The sequence below is a fragment of the Paramormyrops kingsleyae genome, chromosome 2, assembly GCF_048594095.1.
Source record: "Paramormyrops kingsleyae isolate MSU_618 chromosome 2, PKINGS_0.4, whole genome shotgun sequence".
Classification (NCBI taxonomy): Eukaryota; Metazoa; Chordata; class Actinopteri; order Osteoglossiformes; family Mormyridae; genus Paramormyrops; species Paramormyrops kingsleyae.
This window is the reverse complement of record NC_132798.1, coordinates 32,660,034-32,684,459: the sequence shown is the minus strand read 5'-3', so window position 1 is coordinate 32,684,459 and position 24,426 is coordinate 32,660,034.

Sequence of the window (24,426 nt, the reverse complement as noted above, 5' to 3'; positions counted from 1 at the left end):
GTATCAGGGAGTATTTTAAGTCCTAGGCAGTGTTATCATTAGTGTCCTACTTTACTGTATACCAACTCTTACTTTTTTTGCTTGATTTGATTTGGCAGGTAATTTGCCATGTTTCCTAAAATGGCCATAAAATAGTCAGACAAGCATCATTTCAGGACTGGCTGCTGCAAGGTGAGCTACCGCATTATAGTCAAGAACGAGGCAAAATGTTTGTATCCGCGGAGACTTCTTCCATCTTTGCTATGGGTTTGACAAAGCCCAGAATAACAACAGAATGCATTACAAAAGGCAGTGTGGGGGAGGGCGGAAATGTCGACCACCGTCTAATCCCCAAGCAGATTTTATTTCAGCATTAATTACAGGGTTATGAAGGATGTATGTCAGAAGGACTGTTGTATGAATTAAGAACTAATAAGTGAGTAAAAATTTGCCATGTGAGGTAGATGAGGGTAGTTGGTTTCCTGTGGCACATTTCCTCTGTATCTGTTTCTGCAAATTTCATCTTGTGTTTCCTAAGTCTGGGGCTCCCGTCCCAGAGTCACATGCCGACGTCTTTGCATGTGTCTGGTTTGTTTGAAGTCTGGTGGAGTGGGGCAGATAAAAAATCTGTACAAGAAAAGCAGGGAAAAGAAGCAAACAGGAGATTGCCCACAGCACTGAGAGGGATGGTCACCAGGTATGGTTACTGAGTCAGGAAGTATAAGACAGGTTAACACCTCGTCCAGTAGAGGGAGCATTTCCATAAGAAGTGTGGATGCTGGACAAGGCATGAAGCAATCAGTGTTAGGGGGCAGAACTTCACTGTCACGTGTTGATTGGACCAAACTCTTGCTTTGACAGGTGACCACTGTCCGTGGTGCTACAGCTCATGCATGGTCACCCTTCATCTGCTGGGGTCCCAGAGGGACCTTCCTGGCATTTCCAGCTGAGGACGGATTGTGATGAGATTGATTGTAACCCAAACACATGGCTTTTTTCTATCTACACTAACCGTCCATCCATATTCCAACTGCATATGCAGCACTTGGTCTTAGGGGGCAGCATGGAGCACAAGGCTGGACAGGATGCCGGTCCATTGCACACATTCAGACGCAACCACACAATAGAGATGCATTCATTGTCACTGTGGCAAAAAGAGACCAAAAGAGGCTAGATGGCTGGGAGAGGCTGTGAAAAGAGAAGAACAAGTATGGATTTAATTAGCATGGCCCTCACAGGGTCTCACATTTCCGTCTGCATGGTGCCTGGTTGCTTGACTTCCAGTCGGTCACAGGCTGTTCCTCACAATAGGACCAACTCTTGACATCTAGAGTTTTCAGCCCAGTTATTCTGCAGCTTTCAGTGGGGACATTCCAATAATACCACTTTGCTAAACGCTGTGTGGAACAGATCCAGGAAAACACTCAGCTGGTTGCCCATGGCTACCAACCCATCCTAATTGGATGTCAACAATACATGGAGTCTATATAAAAATATATAAATACTATCATTTTTAACTTTCAAAATGATGAACAGTAAAATTAACAAAGCTTTTGGACCCAATTAGAGCTAATTTCAATAATTCTATTTCCACCATTGTCAAGTTTTCAAGCTAAGTACTTTTATGGAAAAAAAAAAAATACTAAATGTGCACATCAGTGTTTACAAGAAAAACCAGTGGAACAGAACTGAATTGCCAGTATGACACTGGAAAGTTTCAAAGGGTATATTGTAGGATAAACATTTGTAAAATCTGTAGCTTATTTTTTGTTCTTTTCTTTGCTGGGTTTGAACATGTATAGGGGATGATTTAATTAACAGTGCAATGCATAATCTTGCATCAGAGTTGCACCGAGTCCCGGATGCAGGGGGAATAAGGTTAAGGTATGATGAATCCAGCATCATCAGTCTTGTCTCAGGTGTGTGTGTATTTTTGGAGCTGTTATTCACTCTTTATTTAGTTTTTATCTAAAGTAGCATACAATTACGACAGCAGGATCAGCCAGTCCCTGGTGCAGTTCGGGATAAGACCATTACTCAAGGTCCCAATGGTGAAATCACTCTGCTGACCCTGGGATTTGAACCTATCAATATACGATCCCAGACCCTAAGCTGCAGAATCGCATGCAGTTATTTAATAGTTTTTTTCAAGCTCTGAATTGCTCAGGATCATTGTAGCTTCCCGCGCTTTCTGCAGTCCGCCCCGCGCTTTCTGCAGTCCGCCCCACGCTTTCTGCAGTCCGCCCCGCGCTTTCTGCAATCCGCCCCGCGCTTTCTGCAGTCCTCCCCGCGCTTTCTGCAGTCCGCCCCGCGCTTTCTGCAGTCCTCCCCGCGCTTTCTGCAGTCCGCCCCGCGCTTTCTGCAGTCCTCCCCGCGCTTTCTGCAGTCCTCCCCGTGCTTTCTGCAGTTCGCCCCGCGCTTTCTGCAGTCCTCCCCGCGCTTTCTGCGGTCCTCCCCGCGCTTTCTGCAGTCCGCCCCACGCTTTCTGCAATCCGCCCCGCGCTTTCTGCAGTCTCCGTCTTCTGCATTTCCAAAAACGGCGCTGTTTTGACCACCAGGCCTTCAGTGGGATGAGAAACCGATAAGCGCCATGGATAGTTACCGACTAATAGGACAGACTCGGCCGGGGAGAAGAAGTCGAGGCGAAATGAGAATGAGCTCGTAGGCGCTTCTCGAGGGAGCCCGTCTGAGGCCGCCCGAGTTAAAGCAGTGGAGAAATCTACAGATCAGAGGGATCTTAAGTAACGCCATCGAAGAACTGGTTTAAATTTCCTCCCACGGGCTGCAAGCACATTTCACAACCTGGCAAATAGAAGCACAACTGCAGAGAGCATGGTAATTTATGTAATCTGTAATTGTAGAAAGACACACTGCAGATGGTGGGTTAATTTTCAATCCTAGAGGACACAGATGAGAAAAATGATTGTAGAGGTGCCATAGCTGTGTCTTCCTGATCCAAAATGTCAGCTGTCTGTGAGGAGCACCACTGGCTCACTGGGACACCATGGATTTGATAGGGTACTGATGTCATCCCCAGTTACGGGCCACGTCATGGCAGTTATGGTCCGGTGATCATTCAAAGTAGATGCATTATTGCATTGAGAAACCATAGTATTTCTAGTATAGTATCATTTACATGTTTTAAGGACATTGTAATGTTTTTCAATCAGCATAAACACAAATGGGGCAGCATGGCCTCTCAGTGGATGCCACCATTACCTCACATCTCCAGGGTCAAGGGTTTAAATCCCATATCCGCATTGTTTATAGCGTTTGAATCTTCTGCAGGGTTTTTATATGCTTTATTCTTCTAATGCATTGTCTATGAAGTAATTGTTCTATAGCAGCACTACAGTAAATAACTTTATCAGCATAATAATTAATCATATGTAATCAAAAACACAGCCTGGAACAATTATATAAGTGTCACACCATGGACCGGGGAAGCAGAAGCAGGGAGACGGAGAATTGGGAAATACGGGGTTTAATCAAAAGGATCAGGGGCGACAGAACAGGCACAAACTCAAAATGACTTTAAGACTTCAATGACAGGACTAGGGAAACGGATACTTTGACACGGAGTTAAATACACAGGACTAATGAAAACAACTCAATACAGCTGATGAAACGGGGATTCCACACGAGGTTAATGAGGGGGCGTGGCACAGGAGGATTGAACAAGCAGGGCGTGACCATAAGAACCTAGAGCAAGATCTTCCTTCTGGGTGAATGATGTTTCAGAGGCTGTAACATTTACCTGCCCTGTGAAACATGTTTTTCTCCTGCATTATTCTGATTGCCTGCCAAGAAAACAGGCCGTGTGATTTCATGCAACTTACTGCAAATAAATTATGGCTGAGCTTAGCGGTCCTATATATACTTTATCTTAATTAGAGGGACCCAAAAGTAGGCCATCAAAATCGTTGTCATTTCTTCCCAGACAAATAACAGCTACAATGATTCACTATACACTGAGTGTCATTTTAACTTCTACACAAAACCTTGTGCTCCTATATTTAAACCTAGGAACAGCACATGTTTATTTAAGGAAAAATGTATCTGTCAGTCAAAGGTTCATATAATCAATTAGTCACCCTTGTCATGCTTTAGTCCTGCATCCTTCTTGTAGGATTTCAATGAGCTCATTTCATGAGCAGGATTCTGGACTAAATTCTTGATATCAGAACCTGTGTTCGCCAGTTGGGAGTGATTATGTGTGCACCTCACATTGATACATGTTACAATGAGGCATCACGAAGGAGGGGGCGATCCAAAGAGCAGCTCCAACAAAACGGGTTTATTAGCAAACAAAAAAACAAAGGGGAAACCACAAAATAAAGGGACCGCGAGGGGTCAAAAACAAACAGGAAAAATAAAGAACAAACTAAAGAAACCACAAAATTAACACAACTAGGGAATGGTGCAAAACAGGGAGCAGCACAAGGAAACAACCACAGTTACTAACACACGGCAACTTCTACAATGACTGACCTAGGAAATGAACAAAGGCAGGCGCACTTAACTGCACAGATAACAAGGACTGACAAGGGGTAGGTGTGGACCATAACAAAATCGCTAAATGTTAAAATCAATTAATCAATAAAGGTGCAGGACAACAAGCAACAAGTGGAATAAATTACAAGTCTAGGAGGTAGAGAACATTGGGGGCAACACTAGGAAAGACTAGGAAGATAAGCACGAGCAGAGCAGCATTATCAGGCACAAGCAGGATAAACCTTAAAAAGGGACACAAAGCTAAAAAATAACAGACACTAAGGAAACAGAAAACCAATTAATACCAGATAACAGGTGAGACCAGCGTCAAACTTATGACAGGAGGGGTTCAGCCTCTAAGCCACACACTTGACCCAGTTAGCTAGTCAGCGACCCAAGGGACAGGAAAACACACTAGGAGCTGAAGGGCTACAAGACAAAGAGGGGAGAAGCAGGACAACCAGTGACACCTGCTGGCCAAAAAGGAAAAAAACACATAGGACAGCGACAGAAAGACAGACACCGACCCTGACAGATAAGTACTTTTGGTTTTTTTGTTTAATTTGTGCTTAATAGTGGCTAATAACATTAATTTCTATGAAATAGTGGAACTGACTGTTTATCATTCATATGAAGAACTCTTGAATTTTGAACCTTGAAAATGTATGAGTTTTGCCATGTGACTGTGGGGAGGGAGGGAACCTTGAGTAAACACAGGAAGAACCTGCCAATCTGTACACAGAAAGTGGGAGGTGAACCCTAACCCAGGGCCCTAGAGTTTAAGGTGTCACTTAGTTTCAATCTGTTCATGTTTTGCAAATATTACTTGAATGATTTTACTCAGCTTTTAAGACCTCCATTCATAAACCTGCTATTCTTTGCCACAACAAGGTTAAAAAATCTGCAATCTGCAGTCGGAGTTGGCTTCCTGCTGCTCGATGCCATTATGCCCGCCTGAACTTTGCATAAAGCGATGAGCAGATCTTTCGAGAGGCTATTTGATGTGACCTTTTGTGTGCATTCAGTGCACGCTCCCATCCCAATCTGGGATGGCCCCAGTCTGTCCCCTTTTTATTCAGCTGCAGCTCGAGGTGATTACAGCCATGTGTTTCCCATCCAACCGTGGACCCTAGGCTCAAAGGTCAGCCAGACATTTTGGCTAGAGCGCTCAAGCCCACTGCCCCCCGTCCCTCCTGTAGAGATAGCCCTGGCACATGCTTTTCCAATTTCACTATATCTGATTTTATTTGGTAGGGGTGGTAATATACCAATGTGGTAATAAAAGAGGAGTGCATTGACACAGCACTACGTGAAATCAGGAGCATCCTGGAGCCAGAGCTGGGATGGAGTCATTATGCACAACAGTTCCATTATCCACCATGTCTACTGAATATGTGTAACATCGACATTATGTTACGAACCTGTTTTCATACAAGCACAGCTGTGAAAGTCAAAATGCATCTTCTCACAAGGCCACACATAAATATCTGTGTGTGTGTGTGTGTGTGTGTGTTTTAACATAATCTATTGCAGTTATTGTGACTGCAGCACTGCCCTTAAAACCTTGCTGGTCTCTGGACTGTGCAAAGCCCCCACGAATAACAGCACCTTTATTTAATACCTGATAACCACTGAACTCGTTACCTGAGACTGATAAGGATTCTAAAAACGTAAGAAAAACATTGTTCATGCTGCATTTGAAAACAAATATATGTAAGAACAGAATGTACATTTTTTTCTCAACATACAGGGCAAAAGCATGAAGTGATTTTCAATATTATGCATAAATTATTCAAACCAAAGCAGTTTATGGGTAGACTTACAGGGGCTGTAATATATGTGTGATACAACCTTGAATTCCTTGTTATTCAGAAAAACCAACAACATATTAAACTGTTGGAATATAAAAGGAAAGGCTTTAACCTAGCCAATTATATGGTGCGTTTAAGTCACATGATATTTCAATGCTATGCATCACTACAGATATTTAACGTAATTAAAACTGAGAAAAATATTCCATGGTTAGAACATGCGTATCATAAAGTGCTATAATGAACTGAATCTGGCAATAAAAATGTAATGAGTGAGTCAATATATAATGTTGTCAGGAGACACAAATGTGCATTTATTTGCTATTAATTTAGTATAATATAAACATAATTTATCATTTTAAATAATTTCACTGGCACTTGGTTAAAAAACTCATATTATTTTCAAAAGCCAACTTGCATAAATAATAACCCATTAATTATGGTAATTACCCATTTAAGGTTTGCTAATTACTGAGATGGTTTTCCTCACAAAATGATTTTTTTTTTAGGTTCAACTAAACAGAGCAAAGCATTCACATACCACTGTCATTATCCCCACCACTGCCATTATCCAAACCAGTGTCATTATCCACACCAGTGCCATTATCCACACCACTGCCATTATCCACACCAGTGCCATTATCCAAACCAGTGTCATTATCCACACCAGTGCCATTATCCACACCAGTGCCATTATCCACACCACTGCCACTATCCTCACCAGTGCCATTATCTACACCACTGTCATTATCTCCACCACTGCCATTATCCAAACCAGTGTCATTATCCACACCACTGCCATTATCCATACCACTGCCACTATCATCACCAGTGCCATTATCTACACCACTGTCATTATCCCCACCACTGCCATTATCCAAACCAGTGTCATTATCCACACCACTGCCATTATCCACACCATTGCCATTATACACACTAGTGCCATCATCTACACCAGTGTCACTATCATCACCAGTACCATTATCCACATCAGTACCATTAAGTAAGTAAAGTTTTTTTTCATAGAAACAAGTCACAAAGCACTGTACGAAACTAAAATGCAGAAACACATAAAAAACCAAACAGCAATGTAAAGATACATAAATTAAAGCCAGCAATTAATGACAAAACACGATTCCACAAGATCACATTTTCCCAAAAGCCTGAGAAAAAAATGAAAGTTTTAAGGGGCCAGTTAAAGCCTTCAACAGAATCTACAAAACGCAATGATGGAGGATGGTTATTCAACAGCCTTGGGGCAGCAACTTACAATGCCTAACAGCGAGTTTTTAGTCTTGCCCGTGGAACACAAATGAGTCCTTGATCAGAGGACCTTAGAACACAGCCAGCCGAATAGGCAGGTACCAGGTCCGTTATGTACTGCAGGGCCTGGCTATCTAAGGCTCTGAATGTAAGGACCATTATCCACACCAGTGCTGGTCCAGACCATCTGCAGTTTGTATGTTGTCTCCACATGTTCCGCTGGGAAACATCTGGGTGCCCTGATTTCCTCTAAGAGCCCAAAGACCTGTGAACTCGGTGATCACTGTTCAGACGTGACTGTACAGAGAAGCAGCCATAAAAATGGAGGAGCAGAATACATATTGTGTATCAAACTGGCAGTCTCATTTTCTTAATGAATGTTCAACTAAACTCTCAAATGCATACATGTTAATAACCGAAGCAGTAAAGAAACTATTGCTGAGTAACCGAAGAAACAAACCGTGAAACAAACAGAGTGAACGATAAATTTGCTGTTCTGCAGTTTGATTAGCTGTTAGGTGGAATATGGTGCTGATTAAGGATAACCAGCATAAATGAATTCATTTTTCTGTGATCACCTAAACCTGACTTTACAATGTATTAATGTCTTCAGCCAGTTGAATGTCCCTTGATTCATGACAAATAAGATTGTGTTTCAACCACGAAGAGAGATTTGGCTTGGAAAATTGGTGCAAGTAATTAAATGATAAAAACGAGCTAAAACAATAAATCATTCCATCAAGAAATCTCATCATGGACAATTGGATTATTCATGCTCTTACATCATTATGCATAATAAGTTCTCTTCTTAAATTTCCATTATAAATGTGCATGGGTAACTCATTAAACAGACATAATTAAGTTATACCTAGCTTGTCTTCAGCCAAATATGGTTCTTTGCCGAATGGCGGAGCCAGGGGTCCGTAAATGGGGGGTAAATTTAGGACAGTTGCAAGGGCTGAGTGACAGGGGCCCTAAAAAAACGGAAACATAATTGGATTGGTCTGGGTTCAGGGCCCAATATAATATGCTTTCATGGGGCCCAAAGTCTCTAGCAGCAGGTTTGGGCAGAGCTGTGCAAGCCTACAAATTTGAACCAAGAACTAGGGAGACTGATCTAGGGGCTTCTGGCAGGCAATTCTCTCTTCCTAACTCACATCTTTCCATTGTGAGCATTTCTGGAAGTCACCTCTTAGCTAGACAGAGGAGACACACCTCCAACTCCAACCATCCTTGCAGTGCCAGGATAAAAAAAAGCAGCCCGCGGGGGATCGAAGGGCAGGTGTGACCTGCAAGAAGCCATGTTTCCAATACGGGGCAATGTTACATCCAGTTTGATCCATCTGCAAATTTCCCACGAGCCACTGTAACAACTGTGCCGAAAAGCCTGCTTTGACCGAAGCTGCTCCCGTGAAAGTGGGCCGTCCCTCTCCTTCTTATCACGGTGAAGCCTCGTGGTGCGCGATTGTAATTAAAGATAGAGGCGAGAGAAAATAATTACATGATGAGAAAGGGAGGGGGGGGAGTCACCCAGGGGGCTGCAATGGGTGCCATTATTCTGCAATGGGTGTCTGCCAGAGACTCACCCCCCCCAGTCGCACACACAGTCTAAACCTCCAGCCCAGATAGTCTTGGTTGAAACATCTCCCTGGGGGGATATCTAGTTAATATCTACTAAATCGATATCTACAGACCCATATGGGTGTTTATAAATACAAATTCGAGGATTCAGGGAAGGGAACCTCAGCTATAAATGTGTCACTACACACACTCACACACACACACACACACACACACGCACATGTAGGGTAAACATATCCTTATGGGGGACTGCTCATTCATTTCAATGGGAAAAATGCTAACGCTAACTATGACAACCTTAACCCCCACCCTGCCCTAACTATAACCATAAGTAACCTAACAAAATACAAGAGTTTTTGCATTTTTAGTTTTTTCATAGCAGTCACCGATTTTTATAAAAAAGAGTTTTCCCTTATGGGGAGCAGGAAACTGATATTTATCACGTTATGGGGACATTATGTCCCCATAAGGATAGGTAAACCCACTCGCACACACACGCACACATACACACACACACACACGCACACACACACGCACACACACGTATACACATACACACACACACGCACACGCACACACACACTCTACATACACACACACACGTATACACATACACACAGACACACACACACTCTACATACACAGACACACACACACGTATACGCACATACACACACACGTATACACATACACACAGACACACACACTCTACATACACAGACACACACACACTCTACATACACAGACACACACACACGTATACGCACATACACACACACGTATACACATACACACAGACACACACACTCTACATACACAGACACACACACACTCTACAGACACACGCACACACACACTCACACACTCTACACACACACACACACAAACACACACACTCTACACACACACAAACACACACACACACACACACTCTACACACACACACAGACACACACACATCCATGCTGCTTGAGTTAGCATAAGGGATCTTCTCTAGAGGTTTGCGTTTTGGGGGGTTTATTGTGGAAAGAGAAAGAATTTTTACACCTGACAGTTCTAGGGTGATGTAGATACATTTATTCTCATGAAAGTATTTCTTGGGGTTCCTCAGGAAACACAATGAAAGCAGCCTGTCGGAGTTCTGTATTGCTTAGACACTCAATTTTTCAAAGTGGCACTCGTTTCACACTCTAGAAAAGGGAAAGCCAATCGAAACTTAATTCATCAGTGTTTGATTAATGACAGACTCCTTAAATTGTTCATCTTAGAGTGGCAGATTAGTATTTGAATCCTGTTTTTTTTTTTCAGAAAACCTGCTTGCAATCTGCAGCAGCATGTCCCAAATCGAACCTGTGATACTTCACATAAGGGAGATATGCTCAGGACCACTTGTGGGGGGGTGGGGGTGTGTATATTTTCTAAGGTCACCTGCCATAAGGTGGATGTCCCTTTAGGGCTTATGTATACAAGGACCAGGCTGAACAGCGTCAGGGAAGAAACAAGAGGAAGTGAAGTGAAATGCTGGAGGAGGGCTTGTTACAGAAGATTTGATTTGACATCTCTTGTCAAATTCCTGTGGTATTTGTATCTCATATTGCTCTTCATCATCATTTACCTCCTTCATACTGTCTTGACGTTGGACCCACAACCTGCAATCAACCATCTACCCCAGACGGTTGGGAACCACCTCAAATCTGCTTGATGGACATGCTTAGCAGAGCCAATAATAGATATCAGTCTTGGGCTTGAATAATAAAGCTTTTCGTATAAGTTATGGAGAGAATTACTCAAGCAATTAATCACTTTTGGTTTCCCCTAGTTGTCACCATACTTTATACTCTTATATTGAAAACGGGGTTGGGGTCATTCCAGTATGCATTCATCAATTCCAGTCCAAATCAGGAAATGGAACTGGAGTTGGAACTGAAATCTCCCTTTATTTCGAATTCAATTCCAGATCTGTTCCACAGTTTTATTTTTTCCAATTCCAACTCCAGTTCCACTTCCTGATTTGGGATTGGAGTTGATGAATGTATTCCGGAATGGCCCCAACCCTGGTTGAAAAGTCATTTAATTAACTCATAGAGTCAAGAGATGTTGGTGCTTAGGTAAGGCACATACCCCCCCCCCCCCCCACCCCCACACACACACACACACACTTCAGGAAATACTTCTACTTATTTGATTAATGTACACATGCTGTTATTAATAGTTACCTCCGAGGACATTAAGCCACGTAATGAGCACATGGATCAGAGTTTGACTTTACGGTTCATTTTAATACATGTTTTCTGAAAAGATAATGAGGACAATAATAATACCTTTCATGTGATGTGTTTACCACGGTCTGACGCCTGACCTGAAGCTCAAAGTGCCAGGCATGAGATTGTGGAGAAAACGTGGCTCAGTCACAGAACACCGGGCCACCAGCGCGGAAAGTTCCAGAAACCATTATTAAGACAGAATGAGTGCATTTAATATATTGAATATGAAACTTAATTAACTGCAAGATAGCTTGTAAGGAAAATCAAAGTTAAAATAGCCAGAAAATTCATTTCAGATCGCATTTCTGCCCCAGCTACAACTTAAACACCAGTGAGAGGAGTACGCTAATGTTACTTGGAACAAAATTAATTGTTCTCACCATAAAACATTTGAAAGATTTTTTTTATTCCTGTAAAACAGCAGAGAATTACAGGGTGAATTAATTGCTCTGGACTTTTTCCTCATTAGTTCCTCTACTGACTCTGCCACTACACCTCTACCATAGTGAGCAGCGCCCTCCATTGATTGGAGGTCAGGATCGAACCCCCTCTTCCACTGCAGGCCATTTCCATGTTGAACACCGGATATCCCACCATAATATAAATTCAGTGTAGGGTGTCATACTAACTAAAAGCACTTTATTTTGAATAACACAGATGACGAACTGAAAATCTGCAGAAAATGAGTATAAAATGTACAAGACGTCTAACAAGGCATTGAAGAGTAAAGAGCCATAGACCTACCTTATGTATAGTGTAGAGTGAAATATCCACACAAATAAGTATTCCCCATTTAGAAAAGGTACATAACCCAGACGAAACCAGACAAAGTGTTAGAGCACTATGGTGTGCTTGTACAGTAATGACCGGAACTCTGCCTTCCACATCAGTCTGAAAAAGACAGACATTGCTTCGGCAGTGAACCCTGGAAACACTGGCAGGAAGAGATCCACAGTCACAGTCTGTATCTACTGTAACTAGTGTCGCATGTTCATTATGCAGTGATAGACAGAGACTAGATAGATGTTACTAGGGGGGGAAAGGGGCAATGCTTAACCTAAAATGGTGAGAAATCCAGCGATTTGCAAATGCCAATCGGATGTGAGAACAGTCCCTCATAGTGTCTAATCATAGTGCTCTAATCGCCCAATTCCCTGACTCGCCCCAGTCCACTGTTCCAATGCTTTGCTTAATTACACAATCTTATTAGGTCAGAGTTATTCCAAACTGTACATGTTGCACATAAACAAGTTGCAGAGAACTATTTCTATGCATATCCAATCTGATGAAAGATGTAAAGTAAGTAAGAAGTGAAAATGCTTGTGTTAATATTAAATTGGGGGTTTGGGAGCACATTGGCATAATTACACCGCAGCAAAATGAAATTCCAGACAAGAAGACTGTAAGCACAAGAGTACTGCTCACAGAGAGAGAGAGTTTCAGCCTTTTTTTCATCTTTTTAGTTTTACTTGTAATACAGACATTGTAAGCAATCCTGCACCCTTTAATGGCTGAATATGGATAATTATATGCTAACCATATATCTGAATATTTTGTAATCATTAGAATTTGAGGCATATCAGAATTGTCCGATCCGGTTCAGGCTACTTACACACAAATAATGCATTAAAAAAAGCATAAAAGCATTTTATGAATGATGTATTATTTGACACAGAGCCTTATCTAAGCATAGCCGTGTGAGAGGTGCTGTTCATTTACCTCATGGTGCATTTCAGAGACGCCAACGCTGAGGAAGGTGGCATTCTCCTGCAGTTGGGGTGTCCAGGCTTTCCTCTGACAAAGCCGCTCATGTCTTTAGTCACCCTCGGTCCCGGTCTGGGGGCAAATGTCATTCCGCACCATATCCCTGTGAGGCTTTGGGAAATATCTTCTCTGAATTTCTATGAAGAGAACTTGGGGGTCCCCCATAGCCCATGATGAAATTATCCAAGTCGTGATGGGGGTGGGGGCGGGGAGTTGGGGCATAAATTTTTGCTAGCCTGTACACCCACAGGCCCACCAGAAAAATGCCCGGCATGCCAGAGAGCCATTCCAGCCTTTGCCCAGCGTGACGGGGTTTACCTGCAGAGGATGAGGTGGTCAACTCAACAGGGAGCCTTTTTATGGAAACAAATTCCATGCTACAATCAACTCTATGGGTACAATCTCAGTGTCCAAAAAAAACAGTTATATGGTATCGCCACTTACACACATTTGTTTGTGTGCAACAAGCTCAGCCCCTACAGTGAAACCACAGTGAGGAACTACAAAATAAATACATTTGAATTTTGTTGGTTGCAAAATCACAATAAAAGCGGAAAAAGAGCTGACATAAATTACCTTTGGATTCATTTTTTTACCAAAGAAAAAGCTACAATTTTAACAGGGACGTCTAAACTTTTTATATCCACCGTAAGAAGTGTGGTTTTGATCCACCTTCAGGCTGGTTGGCCAGAGAGCATTATCGAGTTGATCACCTTGAGTGACCTTCATCGGCACATTAGCTGCCGGATTAAATGACTATAGCCATTGTCATCCGGGGTCTGCAGCTCTTCCTCTCTGCCATCCACTTAGCAGGCTCTTCTCCGCTCACCAGCCCTAGGTTGGCCTCATCGCCCCCTAGCTGTTCTCCTTTGTAACTGCGGGCCTGGCTTACTGTGTGGCACCACCCGCCTGACTCCTACGGAAAGCTGCCCTCTTTCTTCTCCATCCTACACCACCTTCCCTCACTTGCCAGACGATCGGATGAGCAAACCACATTTGGTCATCAGACTCCCTCTCCACCTTGAAGATCCATGCCTCAAGACCCATCTGCTCCAGGAATTCCTCTTGGAGCCTGATGTCTCTATGTTCCCTGAATGTTGCACGTTCTGCTTACTGAATAGTAGTCTTAGTGGAAGATGCTTCTGCACCAATACTGCTCACACTCGTACCTGTGCATTCATTGGAAGCTCAGCCTAACTGCACTTATGCCCAGTCGACTCCTTGATGGCACATATATTTGCAATGTGCTCTTTGCCTCTCTTGTATGTCTTTTTAGACAAAAGCTGAATATAAAAAAAGTGAATGTAGAGTTAGACCCTCCTTCAGCATGTTCTCTTATGCTGGACCCCGTGCTTGTTTCTCTCTGAAAGAGCGGAACTATGCAACGGATTTGGCGCTTTGCTTCTCAGCTACAGAACAGCAGCCTTAACCCATGTACCTTCAGAGGGATTTTCAGGCGGGAGCGACCGCTGAGGGATTCCTCATCCTTGACGAGTTAATTTCGCTAAACCACAGGGGCATTTGTCACATGTTTACCAGAATTACACGTTTCGCTACACTTTGCCGTGATACGCACCTTATTATCGAGGCTGGGATGCAGGGTTGGGGTTGCTTCAGCAATATTAGATTTTTAATAAATACAAACAATACTGAAATCCAGTCAGCCGCTAACATTACATATTAATACAGGAGGAATTTGTTCCTGTGGATATTTTTGCTGTGACACTCCAAAGTTCACCTTCCAATATCATAAAAACAAAACCTGAGATTTTCACATGAACAGCGGGTGTGTGTAAATGTGTGTGTGGATGTGTGTGTAGATGTGTGTGTGGATGTGTGTGCAAATCTGTGTGTGGATGTGTGTGTAGATGTGAACGGGTTTACCTATCCTTATAGGGACATAATGTCCCCATAACGTGATAAATATCCGTTTTTTTCCCTTATGTGGACCGGTTTCCTGGTCCCCATAAGGGAAAACTCTATTTTATAAAAATAGGTGACTGCTATGAAAAAACTAAAAATGCAAAAACTCTTGTATTTCGTTAGGTTACTTATGGTTATGGTTAGGGCAGGGTAGGGGTTAAGGTTGTCATAGTTAGCGTTAGCATTTTTCCCATAAGGATATGTTTACCCTACATGTGTGTGTGTGTGTAGATGTGTGTGTGGATGTGTGTGTAAATGTGTCCACACCAGCTGTGTTTGCAGTATCACATCGCCTGACAATTCAGTGTATTTGTACAAACCATTTTAATAACTAATAAATATCCTGCCTGCAATTAAGATATCGCAGTGTCTGCAGACACCACTTACGGGAATAATTCTTGCAAATCTATGCAACTGCAATCAAATATTAATGCAATTATTATTGAAATGAATGCAGCATTTTATTGCGTTTTCGCTTCTGCTTTGCCAGCTGCTTCCTCTGAGTTCATGGGCTCGGACGTATTTGAGCTGCAGGTCTGAACTGTAATCAGATGCTGAGCTGAACAGGCTCGCTGTATCGGCTGGTTAATGAGGCTAAGGGGATCGCTGCATCCCCCATCCGTGATGCATTCAACACCGTGAAAATGGATAACTGACAGGAAGCCAAAAGTTTCCCGAATGTGACCTCGCCACAGTCTCCCGCTATCCCGTGATTTTCTATCATCACAGCGAAGCATCATGGATGCCTTTGTCTATACTGTCTTCATGATTTACTGTCCACCTCGTATGCGATTGGAAAACCTGCTTGTTAAAGCCCCCCCTCCCAATACTTCACACTTTTTGAGGCCCCCACCAAATTAGTTTTTAATTAAATCCACTTGGAGGCAGCAATTTATCCGAAATCGGTACAGTTTGATTGTGCTCCTTGAAGGCTTCTCCCATCCAGTGGAACTTCTGGGCAGGAAATTGAACACAGTCAGATATACACCCTGAGAAAACTCTCTGTGATTTCCCAGAGTGCCTTGCTGCCTGACTAGTATGCTTTACACATTGTACAGATACAGGAGACCAAAATCTTCAAATCTCTGAAGAGTTATAAGTAAGGTGAAGTACCCGCACTCATCCTGCCGGAACGTAGAAGTGAAAGAGAAGAGAAATCCATGGATTGCATGGGTAGGTTGTGAGATCACATCTGTGGAGGACACATACTTCATGGTCATTCAGGAGAACCACACAATAAAACACAAACCACAGATTCTAAGAACAGCCAGAGGCCATAATGACCTTCCAGGCTTATTGGACACGAGGAACATGGGCAAAGTGCCTCATCTCAGGGTTTTTGGAGCTGGACTGATTTCTCCTTGGAGCGACCCTGATTGTTCCTGGTGTATGAAACCCCAACCCCCCATTCAGAGAATGTGCAGTGATTACAATGGATTCATCACATCTCTGAAGGACTGATCTTGGGTATCATAAACGGGGTTCTTTACCACAGCTATTGCCATAGCGACACTATCGGTTCTTTATGTTGTTAACTGAAGTGCTAATATAAATGCCAAAACTGTGAAAATTCTGACTGGTCAGAGACACAGCTGATGTTCAGGGCTTCTATAGGGCTTTTGTGTGTTTTAGTCCTGACCGGCTCAATATGAGCCCGTCTGGACATGCAGAGTAGAGGATAACAGACACGTGTAGATCCATACTGGATTATTGAAGTCTGAAGAGGGGGACAGAAAGGGACAGATAGTGAGAGAAGGAGGGCTTGAGAGAGTTAGTGAGAGAGAGAGGGGAGAGAGGGAGGCTTGTTATCTCGTTATCGTTATCATCGCTGTCACAATGTAATCACATCACATCAGGCTGGGAACTCTGAAAGCCTCTTCAGTGCTCAATGACCAACTGTGGAGAACCAGGTTACTAAAAGGGGTTATTTTGGCCTGGCTTACCCCTGGAGTTATGGTTTGACTTTTATTTCCTATATGTGTAGGTTTATGTTAGCGGGAGAAACACAATAAATTGCACAGCACTGGTGGACATGGACTGTAGTGAGTTGGTTTTCTTTTAGGGACCCGGTGGTGTTGTTACGTGTTGTAGATAGCAGCGTAATAAGTGGGGGCTCGCCCGGGATCCTTTTGTGTTCGGCAGTGCCTTTTGGCTTTTGGCATCTGTGGATTTTTGACTAAGTGGGATTTTGCATCTGGTTGTCAGCCTTGTAGTATCGTGTGCGACCTCGTCTGACGATGGCATTCTCTTTGGAGGCATTTGTACTTCAGCCATCTCTGGAGGCTGTGCACTCATGTAAAAAGGCCGAGTTGGAAATGGTGGCTGAGTTTTGTAATGTGGACTTCCTTCGTAGTGCACGGAAGGTTGATATTCGGAGCCTGATTGTGGAGAAATTAGTTGGGGAAGGTATATTGCCTGCTGTACCTGAGAGGAGTGAGCCAGGCATTGCATATGGGAGGGCGGAAGCTTCTCCGTTGGCGGAGTCCCTAGGGATTGCTCCTGGTCAAGGCATAGATCCTGTGTCTTCTCCCAAGGCTGAGCCTGTGCCACTCGATCACATAGCTGCAATAAAGCTCAAAGAGTTGGAGCTGGCGATTGAACGCCAGAAATATGATACGCAGCTATTGCGTTATCGCGCTGTGGCGGCAGAGACTGCTGTCCGAGGGCAGACACCCCACACTGCTCCCAATCCCCCCCCCCATTGCCACAGACTCCCACCACTTCAATAAGGAGGAGATCGGGGCAATGTCCTACATCAGATCTGCTATGTAGGGGTGATAGTCGTCAGGAACAGAAAGCATTAATGTCAGCATAACCAATCAGTCTCTCCATCGATTGACACTGCAGCCTTCAATGGCCCCCGTTCGGATAGATACTGAGAGATGAATCTCTCTAAGTTGTGAACGTGTTTTGATGTTTTCTTGAATAAACCTCCATTCACCACCTTGACAAAACATGCAGTAACACTTTACTTAAGACCATGTTTTTTAGTCATTTAAAAACATGTTATTAACAAATAATGCATTCATAAACCATTATAAACATGGTTATAAATATGTATCAAAAGCAAACACATTATAGATATGTATTATGCATTATGAATCTTTATGAAGCTCTTATCTATAATGCACTATAGATACCTTCCTAATGCATTATAATGTTTGGTATAAGCATGAAAGATGCTTTGTACTGCATTATAAAGGTACATATACTGTATAGGTAGATAGAATGCTGACCAGCAGCAGGTTTATTTCTCAGAAGTTTAGGTGAGAAGTCTATTATACTATTATGCTATGAAAATGATGACAGGACATTAATCCCAGATAGAATCATATTTATCCGAAGGCATAAGGGAACTAAGCGTCTGCTTGGGGTCCAGCAGCCACATCTGATCAGCCTTTCAGAATGGGAAGGAAGATGACAAATGACAGCTAGGTTAATCAAATTTTGCTTAGGGCCCTGGAAAGGGCTCACTGTATTCCAGCCTGACCATCCATCCATCTTATCTCGTTCAAAATCTCAGGAGGAGAAGTCCTACCCAAGGCAGCACTGGGCCCCGGGCCGGGAGATGCCCCAAACACGACGCCAGTCCATTGCAGGGGACATACATATGTTCCTTGGGCAATTCCTGAACCTCCAGAGGCAGCAGTGATGCCCAGAGCACCAGTGTTCCTCTGTCCCCACGACAACAGCCTGTTAAAACCGATTAAGAACCATCTTCACTAGCTTCTGAGTGCCGAGCCAATCAGCGCCAGTCTCTCCCTCCGGCACGTCTCTACACCATGGCCAGTGCCTTGAAGGCCAGACTGCAATTCAGATTTACAGCACAAATACACTCATGTGTGCACCACTCCAAGCAGGGATCCAAACGCTCTGCCTAAATTTGGGAAGGGATTTGCAATTATAAACAGCGAGAGGCTCGCAAGCTCGTCGGCAATGAGCTTTTTGATTAATTAATATGTAAATCGAGGCATTCCCAGGAGGACATGGAAAAGCTTAAGAGGAGAGTATGTAAATATATTTGCAGACTGCAACAGGATGATTCATCACGGTGATTTTAAGCTTCTGCTTACAGACTACAGGACATGAGGGACCCAGGTGGTCACCTGACCCTGGAAATGCGGTGTCCATAGCTGGGAGTCCAGCACCTCACGGACACAGGTGGAGTGTGGCTGGGGGCAGCCCTGACCATACACCACACCACACCCCCCATCTGTGGCCTGCGAGTCCAACCACATGCAGACCAGCTCACCGCCGGAAAGTGATCTCATTTCTGATGCCTTGTTTCAAATTAGATGACTGAAATGCTGCCAGGGTTTGATTTATCTCACGTACAGGTGGGTGACGGGCAGGTTATGTGTGTTTTCAACATACGGTCGGCCCTCGGTATCTGCAGGGAATTAGTTCCAGGCACCAATGACACTGGTGTGGATAATGGCACTAGTGTGGATAATGGCACTGGTGTGGATAATGGTACTGGTGGGGATAATGGCACTGGTGTGGATAATGGCAGTGATGTGGATAATGGCAGTGGTGGGAATAATGACAGTGGTGTGGATAATGGCAGTGGTGAGGATAGTGGCACTGGTGTGGATAATGGTACTGGTGGGGATAATGGCACTGGTGTGGATAATGGCAGTGATGTGGATAATGGCAGTGGTGGGAATAATGGCAGTGGTGTGGATAATGGCAGTGGTGAGGATAGTGGCACTGGTGTGGATAATGGCAGTGGTGTGGATAATGGCAGTGGTGGGGATAGTGGCACTGGTGTGGATAATGGCACTGGTGTGGATAATGGCAGTGGTGGGGATAGTGGCACTGGTGGGGATAATGGCACTGGTGTGGATAATGGCACTGGAGTGGATAATGGCAGTGGTGGGGATAGTGGCACTGGTGTGGATAATGGCACTGGAGTGGATAATGGCAGTGGTGGGGATAGTGGCATTGGTGTGGATAATGGCAATGGTGTGGATAATGGCACTGGTGTGGATAATGGCAGTGGTGGGGATAGTGGCACTGGTGTGGATAATGGCACTGGTGTGGATAATGGCAGTGGTGGGGATAGTGGCACTGGTGTGGATAATGGCAGTGGTGGGGATAGTGGCACTGGTGTGGATAATGGCACTGGTGTGGATAATGGCAGTGGTGTGGATAATGGCACTGGAGTGGATAATGGCACTGGAGTGGATAATGGCACTGGTGTGGATAATGGCAACCAAAATCCCCAGTTGCTCAGGTCCCTTATGTAAAATGGTAGAGTATACTTCAAATACTAGACTTTGAATCATCTCTAGATTATTTTTAATACCAATACAATGTAAATTCTGTGTGAATAACTGGTATCGTGCATAGTTTACGTAATAATGACAAGAAAAAAAGTCTGTACATGTTCAGTGCAGATGCAGCTGCTCAGCAAAGTTTTGCTTTTTTGAACTTTCTGGAATTTATTTTTTCCATCCCCAGTTGAATGGTTGAATCCGCGGATATGGATGGTTGACTCTATTTATATGGAGGTATTGCTTATACAGAGAAAAACCTACCCACCGCCTCTCCGTTCCCTCTTAATAAGTCGACCTACCAAGCCTCAGCGCTGTTTCCCTGCCCTTTCTACCACCACAGGTTCTTCATCATCCTCAGAGCAGTTCATCCACACCTTTACATCACCTCCGATGCTTAAGCGGTCTCCGAGGCAACGTTAATATCACATAAACGTACGTTTTCATTTGCCTTCGTTTGGGAGAAGCTTCACAGCATTCGGTGAACAAATTTATCTTGTTTCAGCTACAGCTGCTGCTGGGATTGTAGATAATAAAATTTTGTAAAGACATGGGTGCTGGGGGAGGTAAGGAACCACACGGACCAGGATCTGCTCTTAGCAGGCAAATGTCCGTTTGCTTATTTCATTCCCACCATGACATGCACCTGCACTGTGATGATGTCATGTCCTATCCCCGACACGGCAAGGCTTGTCGTTTGTGTCCGATGTTTCCGCTTGCTTAATCGCCAGTAATCGTGAGCTGAAAGTAGGGCAGGCGGTCTGGGAGACGCACAGGAGAAACTAAAAATGCCAGATGAGGCAATTTGTGACACGCTGTTAGAAGTGTGCGTTCGCCTCTCGTGAACGTGTGAGTGTCGCCTCCACACCCCAGGACATCCCCGGCTAGTTATGAAAAGCCCTGATGGTGATTCTGCTCGACCCATCGGGTAGAGGAAGTACAGTGCTGCTTTCTCCGTAAGCAGAAACACTGCTGGTCAAAAACGAGTCACCTGTTTAAATTCGGCGCTTCTGCACACGACACGTGTCATTTAACTTGGGACAGCTGCTGGCTGACAGGTGACACTCATGGAAGAATTTCACTCCCTTCTTGGAAGCATCTGTCAGTGAAACCTCCTCCACTAATTTATTATTGATACATTACAGTTTCGAGAGCCAAAATAGTACATGGCTGGAACAAAACGTCAAAGCCCTCCATGCTTCTCAGAAAGTAAACATGAGACTGCTTGGTGCGAGTATCGACTTACCTCAGAGAAAGCTCCTTCTGAAGCTGCAGCTCCCACCTCATACTGTGAATCAGATACCGATGGATTAAAGGCTACTGTTATGGACACGGCTTAGAATAGCTACTATTTTTACACCAGACCACTTAAAAAGTGCAAAACCACATTTCAAAACAGATGGAAATCCTTTAATGGAAAAATCTACAGACATTTCCACTTGTGTCTTACTTTTCTGTTTGTGTTTTCTGCATCTTTGGTTTAATTCTGTTATAGGATCTCACTGGCCCCGAAGTAAAAGCTTTGTCTTTTGTGGCAGATTGTGGGTAAGGAGTCTGCTGTAAGGGCAGTCAGGCTGAAGAAACAAAAAGGTTTCTTTCAACAAAAAAGTAAAAACATGGCTGTTTAAATAACCCAAACACAGAGAGAAAATGTGACAAAAATCCCCACATAAAAAACCAGAAAACAGAAAAGCAAAAGGCGAACCCATCTGCATGAGCCCGGCACTAATCCCAAGCCTGAGTCCTCACAGCTTCCGAGATCCACCCAGCTGGCCACTTTGAACCGTAAAATGTGAGCAGTTCAGATGGGGGCCGGCTGGGCTTCCCCAAGGGCAGGGGTCTGCAAACAATCACCATGGCGACACAGATCGCCGATCCCCAGGTCCGTGCTGGTGCCCGTGTCACACGCGTCCTCAGAGGGAACGTCCCTTTGGGCTGAAGCTGCCGTGTGCTGTCAGTTAATGAGGTGCATTTGCTTCTTAGTTATTCCTTGATTCACACTCCATCCCATCCTAAAATTGACTAAATCTGAGATAAACCATGACGAGGTTTGTGTTTACATGAGAATAACCAAGAAGCACATGGTGTTACAACAAGTTGGAGTTGATTATTTTCATATAACCACACACCTCAAAGTGGTTTATCCCATGAATAAACTCTGTGGAGAATTAACCAGTCATTAGTTTTTCCAGAATTAACCTATTTCAATTAGCATTTAATGTGCTCTTAAGAAAATAGTCCCTATAAGGATCTGCTTAGGCTCACTGGAAGCAGGAAATCCGTTACGTTACCACAGAAACCATCAACAGACAGGCGCTTGCATTTTGAAAACCAAGGAAAATTATGCTGATAAGAATGATGGCTTATTTATGAGTAGAAAGCCACACAAGTTTTTATATTAACATGTTTAATAAAGAATTAAGACACATTAATATAAAATTGTTATTAGGCTGTTACAGCCATGTGACATCTATGGACCAATAATAAAATAATATTTACCAAAGCCATGGTATAAATCACCATAACCACTGAGTGGCTGGTTATATCTTTAAACACATTTAATATTTAATAAATGAATGCAAATATGAACTGTGCAGTATTGTATGATCATATTTTAAATGTCACAGTTTCATTAACACAAGCTACACAAATTTGATGTTTAAAAGACACATTTGCGATCGACTTGTGAAACTGTCTGCAGTTTTATTAAATTGTAAATGAATGTGGTGAGCCTCCAACCCAACCACAGAAGGGACGCTGTGACTCCCCCGGGGGGGGGGGGGGTAACAGGTCGAGACAGATGGCACAGCCTGTCAGCTGCTGAGAAGTTTAAATTAAGACACATGGGGGAGAAAACGCAGCAAAGCTCTGGGCACATTTACTAAAGCACTGTTTCCAAAACGGGTCCTCGGGGACCCCAAGACAGTCCACATTTTTGCCAGGAGCTGGGAGGGAGCAAAAATGTGCGCTGTCTGACAGGGAGTTGGGAGGGAGCGAAAATGTGGGCTGTCTGGCAGGGAGTTGGGAGAGAGCGAAAATGTGGGCTGTCTGGCAGGGAGTTGGGAGGGAGCGAAAATGTGGGCTGTCTGGAAGGGAGCTGGGAGGGAGTGAAAATGTGGGCTGTCTGGCAGGGAGCTGGGAGGGAGCGAAAATGTGGGCTGTCTGGCAGGGAGCTGGGAGGGAGTGAAAATGTGGGCTGTCTGGCAGGGAGCTAGGAGGGAGTGGAAATATGGGCTGTCTGGCAGGGAGCTGGGAGGGAGTGAAAATGTGGGCTGTCTGGCAGGGAGCTGGGAGGGAGTGGAAATATGGGCTGTCTGACAGGGAGCTGGGAGGGAGCAAAAATGTGGACTGTCTGACAGGGAGTTGGGAGGGAGCGAAAATGTGGGCTGTCTGGCAGGGAGATGGGAGGGAGCGAAAATGTGAGCTGTCTGGCAGGGAGCTGGGAGGAAGCGAAAATGTGGGCTGTCTGGCAGGGAGCTGGGAGGGAGTCGAAATATGGGCTGTCTGGCAGGGAGCTGAGAGGGAGCAAAAATGTGGACTGTCTGACAGGGAGTTGGGAGGGAGCAAAAATGTGGGCTGTCTGGCAGGGAGCTGGGATGGAGTGGAAAGATGGGCTGTCTGGCAGGGAGCTGGGAGGGAGCAAAAATATGGACTGTCTGACAGGGAATTGGAAGGGAGCGAAAATGTGGACTGTCTGACAGGGAGTTGGGAGGGAGCGAAAATGTGAGCTGTCTGGCAGGGAGCTGGGAGGAAGCGAAAATGTGGGCTGTCTGACAGGGAGTTGGTAGGGAGCGAAAATGTGGGCTGTCTGGCAGGGAGCTGGGAGGGAGTGAAAATGTGGGCTGTCTGGCAGGGAGCTAGGAGGGAGTGGAAATATGGGCTGTCTGGCAGGGAGCTGGGAGGGAGTGAAAATGTGGGCTGTCTGGCAGGGAGCTGGGAGGGAGTGGAAATATGGGCTGTCTGACAGGGAGCTGGGAGGGAGCAAAAATGTGGACTGTCTGACAGGGAGTTGGGAGGGAGCGAAAATGTGGGCTGTCTGGCAGGGAGATGGGAGGGAGCGAAAATGTGAGC